Raw genomic sequence first — 17,854 nt, 5'->3', positions numbered from 1 at the left:
TTGCACTTAGCCTTACTATACCACTCAGTTTGTTAAACAGGACTCTCTACTTGTTCAAAAAGGACTGAATCTATGGATACAGTATGTAACTATTGATCAGATCTGACTGCAACTACCAAAGAGCATCCCTCCCCACAAAGCGATAGCAGTCTATTTTTAAGTGAGTAGTAAGCTTTGTGAGATTGAGGGGGAGGAAGAATGAAGACTATTAAAGAGAAATAAGGACATGTTCTGTTGGTAGAAGTTCATTTTGGGCAAGTCACTGGAGGTGAGTAGGATGGACAGACAAATTATTAAAAACTCCTCTTTTGTCAGGCTGCCAATTCAAAATGAGTCAAGCACTGAGTGAGTGAGTGAGTGTGTAAATAGCTAAATATGTAGGTGTGTGCCTATGTTTATCTATTGACACATGTTTTTGTGCCTGAGTGAATGTGTGTTTGGTCTGCCTAGTGGAAGAGGAGAGAGATGAGAGGTGACAGTAGCTGCGTGGGTTGGAGCTGTGCTGCACAGTAGAGGTGACAGTAGAGGTGACAGGAGCTGACAGGGAAGATACAGGACATCGTCACACTCTCGAACACACACACGCAATGCACTAATCTACACACCCACTCATTTGACATACACTTATCATAGAGAATGTCCCGGGCCAGGTTCTACCATACAAAAAAAGCTTCAAATTTTTTTACCTTATCTTTTCTAGATCTTGTTTGTTCTTCTTTTTTTTTTTTTTTTAAACACCTTTTAAACCTTTAACTAGGCCAATACTAAAAGTCAGTTAAGAACAAATTCTTATTTTTCAATGACGACCTAGGAACAGGCCGTTTGCCCCTGAACTGCCTGTCAGAGCAAAAAACTGAGCCATGAGGAATTGTCTACAGAGCACCGAGACAGGATTGTGTTGAGGCACAGATCTGGGGAAGGGTACCCAACAATGTCTGCAGCATTGAAGGTCCTCAAGAACACAGCAACCTCCATCATTCTCTCTCTAAAGTGTGTAGGCTGGATCAATCCCTCGCAGGTGGGAAAACAAAAGCTTTGTAGCCAGAGAGCGTTTGACATTTGGAGCGATAGTCACTAGATGTTCTTGAATCTTAGGTTCAGAGAGAAGAGCGAGTGCCAGTGATGCATACTGTATTGATTGGTGGGAGCAGGGTTGCAAAGGGAGGGTATACAACTGTAAACTTTTGAAGTTTACCAGTAACCTACCAGAACTTCGGTAACTATCAAGGAATATATGCAATTTTATCAGATGGCATCTAGTGGCCTTTTTGAATACTTCAGATTATCACATTTGCCTAATTATCTCTGGCCCTCTGTGTGGCCTTATCACATGTAAAATCTATATTTTAAAATCTAATATGATATATAGAGAAAAAAAAGCTTGAGGGTTTCAGCATGCACTTATTTATATCACTATGTCAATAAGTCTTTGATGTAAATGTTAATTTACAGAGTTAATTGAAACATTTATTGAAAATAATGGCATTGTTGAATGCATGTTTTTTTCATTCATTAGGCCATTCTCTTGAACCATATGGTCTATCCACTAGAAAGTAATGGACAATATGGACAGATTTAAAACATGAATACTATATAGTGGTTCTGTAGCTCAGTTGGTAGAGCATGGCGCTTGTAACGCCAGGGTAGTGGGTTCGATTCCCGGGACCACCCATACGTAGAATGTATGCACACATGACTGTAAGTAAAAAGCAGCTAAATGGCATATATTATTATATTATTATTATTATATCAGGGTTGGCAACTAGATTCAGCCGTGGGCCGATTTTTGTCCGAGAGCTGGAACGTAATTACAATAATTTGTACACTGTAAATTGACCACAACTAAGCCCAAATTGAGATTGTAAACTCAGCTTACTTTCAGAGTAAATATTTGTATGAACATAACAAGATTCAACAACTGAGACATAAACTGAACAAGTTCCACAGACATGTGATTAGGACCATGCCCCAGGACTACCTGACATGATGGCTCCTTGCTGTCCCCAGTCCACCTGGCCATGCTGCTGCTCCAGTTTCAACTGTTCTGCCTTACTATTATTTGACCATGCTGGTCATTTATGAACATTTGAACATCTTGGCCATGTTCTGTTATAATCTCCACCCGGCACAGCCAGAAGAGGACTGGCCACCCCACATATGCTCTCTCTAATTCTCTCTTTCTTTCTCTCTCTCGGAGGACCTGAGCCCAAGGACCGTGCCCCAGGACGACCTGACATGATGACTCCTTGCAGTCCCCAGTCCACCTGACTGTGCTGCTGCTCCAGTTTCAACTGTTCTGCCTTGTTATTATTCGACCATGCTGGTCATTTATGATCATTTGAACATCTTGGCCATGTTCTGTTATAATCTCCACCCGGCACAGCCAGAAGAGGACTGGCCACCCCACACAGCCTGGTTCCTCTCTAGGTTTCTTCCTAGGTTTTGGCCTTTCTAGGGAGTTTTTCCTAGCCACCGTGCTTCTACACCTGCATTGCTTGCTGTTTGGGGTTTTAGGCTGGGTTTCTGTACAGCACTTTGAGATATCAGCTGATGTACGAAGGGCTATATAAATAAAATTTGATTGATTAACAGAAATGGAATAATGTGTCCCTGAACAAAAGGAGGGGGGTCAAAATCTAAAGTAACAGTCAGTATCTGGTGTGGCCACCAGCTGCATTAAGTACTGCAGTGCAACTCATCCTCATGGACTGCACCAGATTTGCCAGTTCTTGCTGTGAGATGTTACCCCACTCTTCCATCAAGGCACCTGCAAATTTCTGGGGGGAATGGCCCTAGCCCTCACCCTCCGATCCAACAGCTTGCAGCATGCCTAAGGCACGTTCACGCAGATGAGCAGGGACACTGGGCATCTTTCTTTTGGTGTTTTTCAGAGTCAGTAGAAAGGCCTCTTTAGTGTCCTAAGTTTTCATAACTGTGACCTTTATTTCCTTCCGTCTGTAAACTGTTAGTGTCTTAACGACTGTTCCACAGGTGCATGTTCATGATTTGTTTATGGTTCATTGAACAAGCATGGAAAACAGTGTTTAAACCCTTTACAATGAAGATCAGTGAAGTTATTTGGATTTTTACTAATTATCTTTGAAAGACAGGGTCCTGAAAAAGCGAAGTTTCTTTTTTTGCAGAGTTCATTTGAAAATAATAATTTCATACCTTGATTACACTGAGACAGTCACGTCTATTATTGTATTTATGTGTGGAATACTTGGTGAACAGATTTCCTAAATGAAACAATTATTTTTGCAGATTTCATGGCGATTTGAGTATTTTTTGTGCCAAAAACCACAATGTACCTAACACGACAATATTGTTAATGTATGTGTGTCGTGTGTCATCCAACACCCCACCCACACAGTAGTTAATAGTCAGGTGCTCACTCTTAGCACTCATCGACCAGGGGACCAGGGACGGGGGATATCAATACCCTGATTGATTAGGCAGGAGGCTGAGGGGCCAGGAGATCCTGGGGCCCATGGAAGGACAGAAACATTGGTATCAATTACACCTGCAGATAGAACGAAGGGCTATTTGTCTGTCTGTTATTGTGCAAGGGTAGAAACTGGAGTGTGCAGAGCACAGCCGATAGTCTGGGAACAGGTTTAAGAAATATTTGAGCAGTGCCTTAATAAAAGGCAATACAGGTTCCCATTCACATTCCTCTAATGAGACATTTAAGGGAAACAATTATGAAACTAGCATAGAACTAAAATTACTTCCTGTTTTGGCAAGTACTGTTTGTCATAGGAGGAAGACAGGACAGAGAGAAAAGGAGAGAAGAGGACAGGAGAGAAGAGGAGGACACGAGAGAAGAGGAGGACACGAGAGGAGGAGATCCAGACATCTTTATCTATCCAGGCCGCAGAAACCGATAACTCTTTTTATAGGCTTGTGTTTGAGAGAAGGCTTTCAGAGGCTGATTGGCCATTGGTCAACGTTTGAGGATTGGATGATCGAGTCGCTTTTGTTTCACTAAACTCCACCTCAAGGTTGATGATAATGAAATCCATAATCCTTCCCCAACAGACTCACATGATGTTCTAGAGGAGATGGTACAAAGAAGGACTGGTACAGTCACTTCTCGACTCTGTTTAATGTGTATCCTGTGAGAAAGACGAGAGACCGATCGAGAGAAAGAGAGAGCGAGAGGCCGTCTAGACTTCAGAACACGTCATGCATCTACAGCTACATGTAACTGTGTCCAGTGTGTACTGATTCCCTTTTCCCGCGCTATATTCAAATGCCAATATGCAGTCTATAAATGGTGGAATAGGCTAAATATGATAATAACACAACAACTGATGGCAGGAGCTAACTACTGGCGCTAACTATAGGTAGCATATGCAACGCTAAAAGGGATTGCAAACGGGTCAGCATAACTCTAGCCAAGCAAAATGCTAGCTGGCTAGCATGTATGGGACAAGCAAACACGTTCCTCACACGCTAGTGGCGTATTTCCTCCAACGCTTTAATGAAAAAGTGCCTCTCAGTCCCAAACCACACGAGGAGACTTGTGGGAGGAGTGCTGATGACGTAGCTGATGACGTAGCCCACTGTATGTGCTTTTGGTAGCCTGATTGTGACAAGACTGAGGAGAAATCCACACACAATGCATTCCTGACCACCTGCTGGCCAGACAGATCCGAACACAAACGTGTCTTTTTTCAGTGCGATCTTTGTATTCTGATAGCAGAAGTAGCATGTAGGTATCAAGTGTAGACTCAACCACAGAGACAGATGGAGAGAGAGAGATACAGAGCTACACTCCCGAATCTCCTGCCAAATGTATGAACACATTGGGGACACATATTTCTTACAGATCACACAGATCCACAAATCATTTGAAAACAAATCAAACATTGATAAACTCCCATATCGGTTGAACTATCTGTTGAACTCCCATATCTGTTGAACTATCTTTTGAACTCCCATATCTGTTGAACTCCCATATCTGGTGAACTACAGTGTGCAGTCACAGCAGAAAGATGTGTGACCCGTTGCCATGAGAAAAGGGCAACCAGTGGAGCACAAACAACATTGTAAATACAACCTAAATACAATCTGTTTATTTATTTTCCCTTTCATACTTCAACTATACAATGTACATAGCCAATAATATAACATTTGAAATGTCTATATTATTTTAAAACTTGTGAGTGTAATGTTTACTTTTGGCAATGCAATACAATGTTTCCCATGCCAATTAAGCTCCTTTGAATTTAATGAGAGAGATAGAGAGAGACACACACACACACCTGGTAGTCCCATCTACCAAACTCCCAAGTGTGCAACAGAGAATAGACTCAGGGATATGCTGATTTGGTAGAGAAGACCTAACACACTATATAAAATTAGTCAAACAGGAGCATTTGACCTCTGGCTTGAAATGAAAAAGGAAATCTCTACAGAGAAAAACGTCCTCCTGTGTGCTACCTATATCCCCCAATAGAATCCCCATACTTGATGACAGCTTCTCCATCCTAGATGGGGAGATCATTCACTTCCAGGCCCAGAGACATGTACCAGTCTGTGGTGACCTAAATGCCAGAACTGGACAAGAACTTGACACTCTCAGCACACAGGGGACACACACACCTACCTGGAGGTGATAGCATTCCCTCTTCAATATACCCCACTACTACCACAAACCAACCAACACACTTGGTCAAACGTAGGCTTCGAGGGGACTCCTTTGGTAGCTACACCTGCAGCTCATCCCTTTGCAGAAGTAATGCAGATTACTTTATCACTGACCTCAACCCAGAGTCTCCCAGAGGGTTCACAGTCAGCCCACGGACACCTCTATCAGATCACAGCAAAATCACAGTCTACTTGAAGAGAGCAATACTCAATCTTTATGCATCAAAGCCAGAGAAATTCCAAAATATTAAGGAATGCTACAGATGCAAGGAGAGTAGTGTAGAAACCTTCCCCAAAACGATTTGGCAACAACAAATTCAATCCGTTTTAGAAAACTTCCTGGACAAAACATTCGACTGTAACAGTGAAGGTGTAAACTTAGCAGTAGAAAACCTCAACAGTATATTTAACCTGTCAGCTGCCCAATCAAAAACAAATTCAAGCAGACAACCAAAGAAAATGAACATCAATGACGAATGGTTTGATGAAGGCAATAAACTAACATAGAAATTGAAAAATCTATCCAACCAAAAACAGAGAGCCAGAAAACGTCAACCTCCAGCTGTGTACCCCCTCTAGCACCAGGGTCAGTACACTCTCAAATGTTGTTATTTGCCATCATTGAAAGCCTGCCACACACACACACACACACACACACACAACACACACACACACACACACAAAATACATTTATTAAAGATAAGAATGTATAAGAGTTTTGGTCACAACCCGGCTCGCGGGAAGTGACAAAGAGCTCTTATAGGACCAGGGCACAATTAATAATCAATAATATTGCTCTTTATTTAATAATCTTACATATAAAACCTTATTTGTTCATCAAAAATTGTGAATAACTCACCACAGGTTAATGAGAAGGGTGTGCTTGAAAGGACGTCCATAACTGCACTGTTGGGTTGTATTGGAGAGAGTCTCAGTCTTACATCATTATCCACATAGCCTGTGCCTGTATTTCGTTCTCATGCTAGTGAGGGCTGAGAATCCACTCTCAGATAGTTACGTGGTGGCAAAGGGCATCAGTGTCTTAACGGCGCGATTTGCCAAGGCAAGAAACTCTGAGTGCAGCCCTATCCAGAAATCTGGCAGTGGCTTCTGATCAAATTACATTTTCACAGAACCGCTTGTTGCAATTTTGATGAGGCTCTCTTGTTCAGATATTGGTAAGTGGACTGGAGGCAGGGCATGAAAGTGTGGTGACGTTGTATTAGTTAATGTGACGACTGTCGCTCATCAAATGATTAAAGGTTTCTAATTGCGTGATTAAGTGAATCAAGCAATTATTAAACTCATTAACCTGGGGCACCATGGGAAAATTTGTTTTATTGAGTTTCTATTTCCCAAATGAACTCAAAGAATATCAGAATATGCATTTTACAACAGTCGCTAATTAAGCAGTTTCCTCTACAATCTCATTCTGAACGTTGCATAATCCGGGAATCTGCACGGACCCTGGTCTCACCAATGAGTTCGTACCACACCAATCTTAGTTGATTATTTATTTACTAGAAAGCTAAAATTATAAAAGATACACAAAAACACAGTCTTGGCTATTGATTAGAACTTAGTATAACGGGCCAACACACTATGGCACCCCCAAAATGGGGTTTTAAAAGAGAGAGAAAAAGAGAAAGTACACGAGAAAAATATACATTTGGGTGCATTTGTCAGCTATGCTTATTTTAACCCTAGCCTTGCCCCGAACTGCCGCTCTTATGGGTCAGAATATAATGATGTAATTACGTGTTGGAGGTCTCAGAGGGGAAGCTCCGCGTGGGTCGTTTAGGCTTCTCAATGACGCACTTCTCCGACGCAACTCTGTGGTTGTCCTCACGAGGTCAGTGTCCTTTTGGCTTAGTGGTCTGATTCCTCGCCCTTGCTCTGGAAGGGGTCTTCTGAGGACAGACAGCTCTGTAGCTCAGAGCTCACAGCAAAGGAATGAAACAGTGTAGATACCACGATTCGATGGAGAGTGGAGGCTAGGTGGTCCGGCTTGAATTCACCCGCTTAGACACAGCTACTCATCATGGGCATGGGTAGAAAAAAAGATCATCTTCAACCTTGTGTTGCGTTTTGGGTTCGTTGACTTTTTAGACCTTGGCTGCAGCTCGGGTCACTTAGTCTGATATGTCAATTCTTAACTCACATGTCTTATACCCTCGGGTCAGAAGTGGGCGTAACCACCTTTAGGGCAATTCTCTGGGCGTACCAAGGTAAGAGTCAAGGTCTAGATTTGACTCAAATCCAATTTTAGACAACTAACTTCACATTTCATCTTTACCAAAACATTCTCTTTGATTTGGACATTTTCCACACAAGTACAATGTATAAACATCAAGCATATACAGGGAAAACTTAAAGTTACAATGTTTTCGTAACAACGTCATCTATTAACCTTTTAACAACAAAACAAAAATGACATAACTGTTCATATTCCATCTATCGTCATGACCACCATTGTGGCTGACGGAAAACATTGTTCCGATGTCCCTCTATTGCATGTTTAACGTTCTGAGGCTGGTTCTCCATAGTGAGAGGACAATGGAATTTTGTCTGTGGCCTAAGATTTACCCCTCACACCATTGTCATCTTCAGAGCCCTAGATCGCTCCTCCTCTGTTGGGGTTGAGAGATAAATCTGTAGGGTTGTGGTCTCCTGTAACCTGACCTGATCAGGACAGTCATGACAAAAGGGATAACAAATCCAGTTGTTTGTGTCATCCATTTAGGGAAAGTACCTGCGTAATTGCGCACCCAACTCACTCAGGTGCTTTGCTAAATCACATTTGACATCGTCCGTTAGCTTGAGTTCATTTGCACACACAAAAAAATCATACAATGATGGAAAGACCTGTGTGTTGTCCCTGTTAATGCAGACAGAGAAGAGCTCCAACTTCTTAATCATAGCCTCAATTTTGTCCCACACATTGAATATAATTGGAGAGTCCCTGTAATCCTAGATTCAGATGATTCAGGTGAAAAAAATTGAGAAACTCGTCATCATGCAAGCGGTCAGACAAGTGAAAGTTATGGTCAGTAAAGAAAACTTTAAGTCTCTCAATTAAAACAGAAATGTCAATACTTTGCCCCTTGATAACCAGCGCACATGTAAAAGCGTTACATGGTCGCTGCCCATATCATTGCATAATGCAGAAAATACACAAAAGATCAGTGGCCAAGCTTGACAAAGTTAACCATTTTCACTGTAGTGTCCAAAACATCTTTCAACCTGTCAGGTATTCCCTTGGCAGCAAGAGCCTCTCAGTGGATGCTGCAGTGTATCCAAGTGGCGTCGGGAGCAATTGCTTGCACGCACGTTACCACTCCACTATGTCTCCCTGTCATGGCTTTTACGTCATCAGTACAGATACCAACACATCTTGACCACCAAAGTCCATTTGATGTCGCCAAGCTGTACAGTACTTTACAAATATATTCTCCTGTTGTCCTGGTTTGCAGAAGAGGATGTCTTCCTTAATTGACCCCCCATAAACATAACGGACATATATATACGAGCAGCTGTGCCAGGCCCGCCACGTCTGTTGACTCATCCAGCTGTAACGCATATAATTCACTGGCTTGTATGCGAAGCAGTAATTGTTTCAAAACATCTCCTGCCATGTCACTGATAAGTGGTGAAACAGAGGTGTTTTATGAAGGCATTGTTTGTATATATATTTTTTTTGTCCTTTTCCCCCAGCAGTGTCCCAGCCATATCTGCAGAGGCAGGAAAAATTAAGTCCTCCACAATAGTATGGGGCTTGCCTGTCCTAGCCATTCAGTAGCTCATCATATAAGATGCTTCTAGCCCCTTCTTATGAAAGATATCTGTCTTATGAATGATGTCGCTCTTGCTGCGGAAGATTCCCTGATCCACCTCTAAGCAGACGACACCATTCTGCATACATCTGGCCCTTCTTTGGACACTGTGTTAACTAACCTCCAAACAAGCTTCAATGCCATACGACACTCCTTCCGAGGCCTCCAACTGCTCTTAAACGCTAGTAAAACCAAATGCATGCTTTTCAACCGCTCGCTGCCCGCACCTGCCCGCCCGACTATCATCACTACCCTGGGCGGTTCTGATCTAGAATATGAGGACAACTACAAGTACCTAGGTGTCTGGCTAGACTGTAAACTCTCCTTCCACTCACATTAAACACCTTTAATCCAAAATTAAATCTAGAATTGGCTTCCTATTTCACAACAAAGCATCCTTCACTCACGCCGCCAAACTTACCCTCGTAAAAGTGACTATCTGACCGATCCTCGACTTCGGCGATGTCATCTACAAAATAGCTTCCAATACTCCACGCAGCAAACTGGATGCAGTCTATCACAGTGCCATCCGTTTTGACACCAAAGCCCCTTATACCACCCACCACTGCAACCTATATGCTCTAGTCAGCTGGCCCTCGCTACATATTCATCACCAGACCCACTGGCTCCAGGTCATCTACAAGTCTATGCTAGGTAAAGCTCCGCCTTACCTCAGCTCACTGGTTACGATAGCAACACCCACCGAGCTCCAGCAGGCATATCTCACTGGTCATCCCCAAAGCAAACACCTCCTTTGGTCGCCTTTCCTTCCAGTTCTCTGCTGCCAGTGACTGGAACAAATTGCAAAAATCGCTGAAGCTGGAGACTTCTATTTCCCTCACTAACTTTTAGCATCAGCTATCTGAGCAGCTAACCGATCGCTGCAGCTGTACATAGCCCATCTGTAAATAGCCACCCAATCTAACTACCTCATCCCCATTTTGTTTTTATTTACTTTTCTGCTCTTTTGCACACCAGTATCTCTACTTGCACATCATCATCTGCTCATTTATCACTCCAGTGTTAATCTGATCAATTGTAATTACTTCGCTACTACGGCCTATTTATTGACTACCTCCTCACACCATTTGCACACACTGTATATAGACTTTATTTTTTTCTATTGTGTTATTGACTGTACACTTGTTTATTCCATGTGCAACTCTGTGTTGTTGTTTGTGTCGCACTGCTTTGCTTTAGCTTGGCCAGGTCGCAGTTGTAAATGAGAACTTGCTCTCAACTAGCTTACCTGGTTAATTAATCTACCCATCGTGTCTGATTTAAAAAATGCTTTACAGCTAAAGCACAACATATGATTATGTTAGGTCAGAGCCAAGTCACAAAAAAACACAGCCATTTTTCCAGCCAAAGATAGGAGTCACAAAAAGCAGAAATATAGATACAATTAATCACTAACCTCTGATGATCTTCATCAGATGACACTCATAGGAAATCATGTTACACAATACATGTATGTTTTGTTCGATAATGTGCATATTTATATCCAAAAATCTCAGTTTACATTGGCGCCTTACGTGCAGTAATGTTTTGATTCCAAAACATCCGGTGACTTTGCAGAAATACTCATAATCAACATTGATAAAAGATACAAGTGTTATTCACAGAATTAAAGATAGACTTTTCCTTAATGAAACCGCTGTGTCAGATTTTTTTTTAACTTTACGGAAAAAGCATAATCTGAGAACGGCACTCAGAGCACAAAACAGCCAGAGGAATATCCGCCATTTTGGAATCAACAAAGTTAGAAACACCACCATAAATATTCACTTACATAATACCTTACCTTTGATGATCTTCATCAGAAGGCACTCCCAGTAAACCCAATTCGACAATAAATGACTGATTTGTTCCATAAAGTTCCATCATTTATGTCCAAATAGCCACTTGTTGTTAGCGTGTTCAGGCCAGTAATCCATTTTCATGAGGCGCGAGCATTTCGTCCAGACAAAAACTCGAAAAGTTCCATTACAGGCGTTTAGAAACATGTCAAACGATGTATGGAATCAATCGTTAGGATGTTTTTAACATAAAACATCAATGTTCCAACCGGAGAATTCCTTTGTCTTCAGAAAAGCATTGGAACGAGAGGTAACTCTGTCGGGAGCGCGCGTCATGAGACCGAGGCTCTCTGCCAGACCACTGACTCAGAGGTCTCATGAGCCCCTCCTTTATCGTAGAATCCTCAAACCAGTTTCTAAAGATGGTTGACATCTAGTGGAATCCCTAGGAAGTGCAACCTCATCCATATCTCAATGTATATTCGGTAGGCCAAGCTTTGAAAACCTCAAACCTCAGATGTCCCACTTCCTGGTTGGATTTCTCTCAGGTTTTCGCCTGCCATGAGTTCTGTTATACTCACAGACATCATTCAAACAGTTTTAGAAACTTCAGAGTGTTTTCTATCCAATACTAATAATAATAATAATAATAATATGCACATATTAGCATCTGGGACAGAGTAGGAGGCAGTTCACTCTGTGCACACTATTCATCCAAAAGTGAAAATGCTGCCCCTATCCCAAAAAGGTTAAATAAAGGTGAAATAAAAATAAATACAAATTTGACTAGGCTACCTATATTTGACATTGTGTTGTTGTTTCACTGAACACTAAATGGTTTAATTTTAAAATCAAAATGTAACCTTAATTTAAGTCAGTTAAGAACATATTCTTATTTACAATGACAGCCTACACCAGCCAAACCCGGACAACGCTGGGCCAGTTGTGCACCGCCCTATGGGACTCCCAACCATAGCCGGTTGTGATACAGCCTGGATTTGAACCAGGATGTCTGTAGTGACCACAAATTCCAATTGGTTATACTCTTTAACATCATCCTCAGCTCTGGCATCTTTGCCAATATTTGGAACCAAGGACTGATCATCCCCATCCACAGAAGTGATTGACTAACAAACCTAAATAAAAGCAATGTCCTCTCATGCTTGGTTGATTTCTTTCCACATGGCCGTGGGGTGAGACAGGGATGCAGCTTGAGCCCCACCCTCTTCAAGATATATATCAATAAATTGGCAAAGGCACTAGAAGACTGCAGCACCCGGCCTCACCCTACTAGAATCTGAAGTCAAATGTCTACGGTTTGCTGATGATCTGGTTCTTCTGTCCCCAACCAATGAGGGCCGACAGCAGCACCTAGCTCTTCTGAACAGATTCTGTCAGACCTGGGCCCTGATAGTAAATCTCAGTAAGATAAAAAATAATGGTGTTCCAAAAAAATGTACAGTTACCAGGACCACAAATACAAATTCCATCTAGACACCGTTGCCTTAGAGCACACAAAAGACTATACCTACCTTGGCATAAACATCAGCACCACAGGTAACTTCCACAAAGCTGCAAATGATCTGAGAGACAAGGCAAGAAGGGTGTTCTATGCCATCAAAAGTGTAAAACTAACAATGACTCGATAATCCACGCATTCTGGGAATGCCATGAAGTCCAAAAGTTATGGGCGGAGTTAGAAAGTTGGCATATTTCAAGACATGACATATGAGTATGCAGTGAGATACCCGATGGGTTGGGCGCTACTTTTCGCCTCAATCTTCTTGAAAAAACATATACTTTAAAACTGTAAGTCAACCAATACTCCATCATTAACACAATGGAAAGATCAAATGCTTTGTTATCTAAATGTTAAGTGTGTGGGCGACTGAGAGAAACTAAATGGTGCAGTTTGAGGCCATGTGGCAGAGTGATACGGGCGCTGGAGTTGGGGGTGTGAACAGGTGGGTCTGGGCAGCGGTGATGTTGTGGGCTGGTAGCTAACAGAGAGCTTGTTCCTACGGGCCAGCTACTGGTAGCTAACACTAGGCTACCCTGGGGCGGCAGGGTAGCCTAGTGGTTTGGATTAGTAACCGGAAGGTTGCAAGTTCAAACCCCAGTGCTGACAAGGTACAAATCTGTCGTTCTATTGTTCTGCCCCTGAACAGGCAGTCATTGAAAATAAGAATTTGTTCTTAACTGACTTGCCTAGTTAAATGGTTCCTACGGGCCAGCTACTGGTAGCTAACAGAGAGTGAGATGATACTCAATCATGGTATTACACCTCCCTCAAGGAGACTGCTGGAGGAAGGCAGCTCAGCGTAATACTAGCAAGTAATGACTCTGATATATGCCTACTGACTAGTGTGTGCAAAAAGAGACAATGGCTATGTCTGAAATCTGTCTTGCATACTATTTACTAAAACATGCTGTGTAATAACTGTACTACATAATATTTAGAAAAGCACTGTTTAGTAAAAACGAAAGCAGAAACAAATAACATACTAGGCTCTACTGAGAATGCCTCATTAATGCACAATTGTGTTGATTCCTTCCATCCGTAAATCCTGGCATATAAAGCAAGCTCAATTTAAACAATTTCACATACTTTAGAAGTCATACCCAAAATCCCTACTATTTAGAACGCAAGTACGAGTATTCGGACATAGCCAGGCTTTCTTCACGTTGCTGTCTCACGATGGCCAATATTAAGTAGGCTAGACCTAGTCTGTGTCCCAAATGGCACCCTATTGGGCCCTGGTAAACAGTAGTGGTCTAAAGGAATAGGCCGTCATTTGGAAAGCAGACCTTGTGCAGCAGCAGATTGCCTCAATTACTAGGCTGGCTAATTTACACGCAAAATCACAGCTGTCCAGTAGAACGAGCCTGAACAGGCCAGGCAGCCAACCATCACCTCAGGTACTGACTGACATAAATCATTTCCTCCCTCTGCCTGATAGCAGCAGTACAGGAGCCTAATGCCTAATGATTACAATCTTCTCCTCAGAACTGATATTAGTATTACTCCTCCTGTCAATGGCGTACCACGCCCCCCCACCCTCCCCCTCTCAAGGATGGGGGAAAACACAGTCTCTTTTTTGGGATGGGGGTACCCTGGAGGTCAACCCCCCCTCCATCCCCACACGAACAGGTCATAACCCTTGGTAAAATAATATTGAATTACAGGAAATAAGCTGTAAAAATGCCAAATTCACTCAGCCTCACTGCAAAATGTGTAGAACAGCATGATTAGATTGAAAACTGCAAATATTTCTCTCTACCGCATGGCAGTGTGTGTAGAATAGCTGGAAATTAGCTTTAAACATGTACTATTCTAAATGTGTTGAATATTAATAGATTAGCTATAAAACTGCACATTTCTGTTTAGCCCAATTGCAAAATGTGTAGAATAGAAGGAAGTTAGCAGTTTCTCCCTCACAAACAAATCCCTTGCTCAGACAGTGCCTCCTGTCCACCTTATTCTCTTAAATAGCTACTGTACTTCTCAACAATTTCTACAACTACACCAGTGAGAGCATCTTGACTGGCTGCATCACCGCTTGGTATGGCAACGGCTTGGTATCCAACAAGCAAGGCACTACAGAGCGTAGTGCGTACGAGCTCCCTGCCACCCAGGACCTCTATACCAGGCGGTGTCAGAGGAAGCCCCTACAAATTGATAAAGACTCCAGCCACCCAAGTCAAACACTGTTCTCTCTGCTATTCACGGAAAGCGGTACCTATGCATGAAATCTGGAACCAACAGGATCCTGAACAGCTTCCACCCCCAAGCCATTTGAGTGCCAAATAGCTACCCAGACTATCCGCATTGACCATTTTTACTTCACTGCCTAAAGTCAGATGCTATCCTTCTTACACACCTTAGCTAGGCTGTAGGAGTATACTGCCAGCTATCCAACTGCACTCCATAGTCCAACTACTATTTTACACCAGTATGGGTGAAACCCTTTCCCACAGCTTTGAGACTGCAGAAATATCTGGATGTTATCACAGTATGAAGAACAACAGGTTAATGAGGATACGTTAATATCAATTGCCCAATGGCTGTGGGTGTCATTGTTAGAGCCCGACCAATATGGGATTTTTGGGTCCGATTCCGATTTTAGGAGGAAAAAGTTACAAATTACCGATATATTTGTTGTTCAGAGGTGGACTGAAAAACATACCTTTTGTTGGATCACATGTGCGCCTAAATTACACCTAAGCTGGCATCCTTCATTTTCTAGGTGTACTGGTGCTCTGAATTACAAGTTCAAGTTGCACAGCAAAATATTTCGGCACATATGCAAGTAAAATGGTGGCACTGTGGAGCCCTGTAATGTCACCACTACATGTCAGCATTTTGTATTAGTAGATTCACCCTGTGCTTTTACAACAGTCAAAGGTCATGTAAAGAAACACTTCATGGCAACATCGCAATGAGAGCCTGTTATGACCATTCTAATTATACCTCAGGTGGTTGTGACCATAATGTAACAACCACACGCAAGCTGCTCATTCTGACAATGTTTTCTTACTGAAACCACAATGTCAATTACAGTGTTATCCAATACAAAATGTACTGGCTATATATTTCAACTGCAAAATGGCATGCGCTGATGACTGAAAATGTTAATGCAGCAAAAATAGAATGTGACGAGGACAGGGCTGCTTGCTTGGTGAGGGGTACTTTTGATTATTTACCTATTGAAATACGCTGTGGCAAGCTACGCACAGTCAAACCATCATGCCCACTCTGGAAGGCTTTACATCGCTAGGCCGATAATATTGGACGGTTATACTGGTTGATCGATTTATCTAGTCATCGTTTGCCAAGTAAGACATCGGTTAGCTGAGGGCGTCACGGGGATATCAGAACTGTTCATTACACAAGGAAGCCCTCTCACAGGAACAGAAGACGAGAGCGAGTCGGGGAGCATGATGTAGTTAGTCGTCGTGAGCGCGTGCCTGTATATGTGTGTGTGGACCTGGCAGTTGGCTGTATGTAGTGTGGAGATGAGCATGGTGTTGCGTAGCGGGCAAGACGTCCTGGCTAACAAGATCCTTATTGGGGTCAGTACAAGGGGCTAGACGTCCTGGCTAACAAGATCCTTATTGGGGTCAGTACAGGGGGCTAGACATCCTGGCTAACAAGCTCCTTATTGGGGTCAGTACAGGGGGCTAGACATCCTGGCTAACAAGATCCTTATTGGGGTCAGTACAGGGGGCTAGACGTCCTGGCTAACAAGATCCTTATTGGGGTCAGTACAGGGGGCAAGACGTCCTGGCTAACAAGATCCTTATTGGGGTCAGTACAGGGGGCTAGACGTCCTGGCTAACAAGCTCCTTATTGGGGTCAGTACAGGGGGCTAGACATCCTGGCTAACAAGATCCTTATTGGGGTCAGTACAGGGGGCTAGACTTCCTGGCTAACAAGCTCCTTATTGGGGTCAGTACAGGGGGCTAGACATCCTGGCTAACAAGCTCCTTATTGGGGTCAGTACAGGGGGCTAGACGTCCTGGCTAACAAGATCCTTATTGGGGTCAGTACAGGGGCTAGACATCCTGGCTAACAAGCTCCTGGCAGTACAGGGGGCAAGACTCCTGGCTATTGGGGTCAGTACAGGGGCTAGACGTCCTGGCTAACAAGATCCTTATTGGGGTCAGTACAGGGGCTAGACATCCTGGCTAACAAGATCCTTATTGGGGTCAGTACAGGGGCTAGACATCCTGGCTAACAAGATCCTTATTGGGGTCAGTACAGGGGCTAGACGTCCTGGCTAACAAGATCCTTACAGGGGGCTATTGGGGTCAGTACAGGGGCTAGACATCGTCTGGCTAACAAGATCCTTATTGGGGTCAGTACAGGGGGCTAGACATCCTGGCTAACAAGATCCTTATTGGGGTCAGTACAGGGGCTAGACGTCCTGGCTAACAAGATCCTTATTGGGGTCAGTACAGGGGGCTAGACGTCCTGGCTAACAAGATCCTTATTGGGGTCAGTACAGGGGCTAGGGCTAACAAGATCCTTATTGGGGTCAGTACAGGGGCTAGACGTCCTGGCTAACAAGATCCTTATTGGGGTCAGTACAGAGGGCTGGTGGTACGGCCTAACTAACAAGATCCTTATTGGGGTCAGTACAGGGGGCTAGACGTCCTGGCTAACAAGATCCTTATTGGGGTCAGTACAGGGGGCTAGACGTCCTGGCTAACAAGCTCCTTATTGGGGTCAGTACAGGGGGCTAGACGTCCTGGCTAACAAGATCCTTATTGGGGTCAGTACAGGGGGCTAGACATCCTGGCTAACAAGCTCCTTATTGGGGTCAGTACAGGGGGCTAGACATCCTGGCTAACAAGATCCTTATTGGGGTCAGTACAGGGGGCTAGACGTCCTGGCTAACAAGCTCCTTATTGGGGTCAGTACAGGGGGCTACACATCCTGGCTAACAAGATCCTTATTGGGGTCAGTACAGGGGGCTAGACTTCCTGGCTAACAAGCTCCTTATTGGGGTCAGTACAGGGGGCTAGACATCCTGGCTAACAAGATCCTTATTGGGGTCAGTACAG

General features: G+C 43.3%; 2 protein-coding genes across 10 annotated transcripts in view; one reads left to right on the top strand and one right to left on the bottom strand.

Moving 5' to 3' along the window:
* Positions 1-3,061, top strand: part of LOC118386431 (band 4.1-like protein 5) — a 216,691-nt gene extending 213,630 nt beyond the window's left edge. Inside the window, exon 26 of the transcript XR_008139961.1 lies at positions 2,992-3,061. The gene's annotated coding sequence lies outside the window, so the exon portion shown is untranslated. The remainder of the gene's footprint in view (positions 1-2,991) is intronic.
* The window catches only part of LOC118386372 (NEDD8-conjugating enzyme UBE2F-like), a 214,716-nt gene that overhangs the window by 142,607 nt on the left and 54,255 nt on the right, over positions 1-17,854 (bottom strand). The window lies entirely within an intron of this gene.

The sequence above is a fragment of the Oncorhynchus keta genome, chromosome 7 (assembly GCF_023373465.1).
Source record: "Oncorhynchus keta strain PuntledgeMale-10-30-2019 chromosome 7, Oket_V2, whole genome shotgun sequence".
NCBI classification, from domain to species: Eukaryota; Metazoa; Chordata; class Actinopteri; order Salmoniformes; family Salmonidae; genus Oncorhynchus; species Oncorhynchus keta.
The sequence above is the reverse complement of the archived record's forward strand: the minus strand, read 5'-3'. Positions and strand labels throughout refer to the sequence as shown.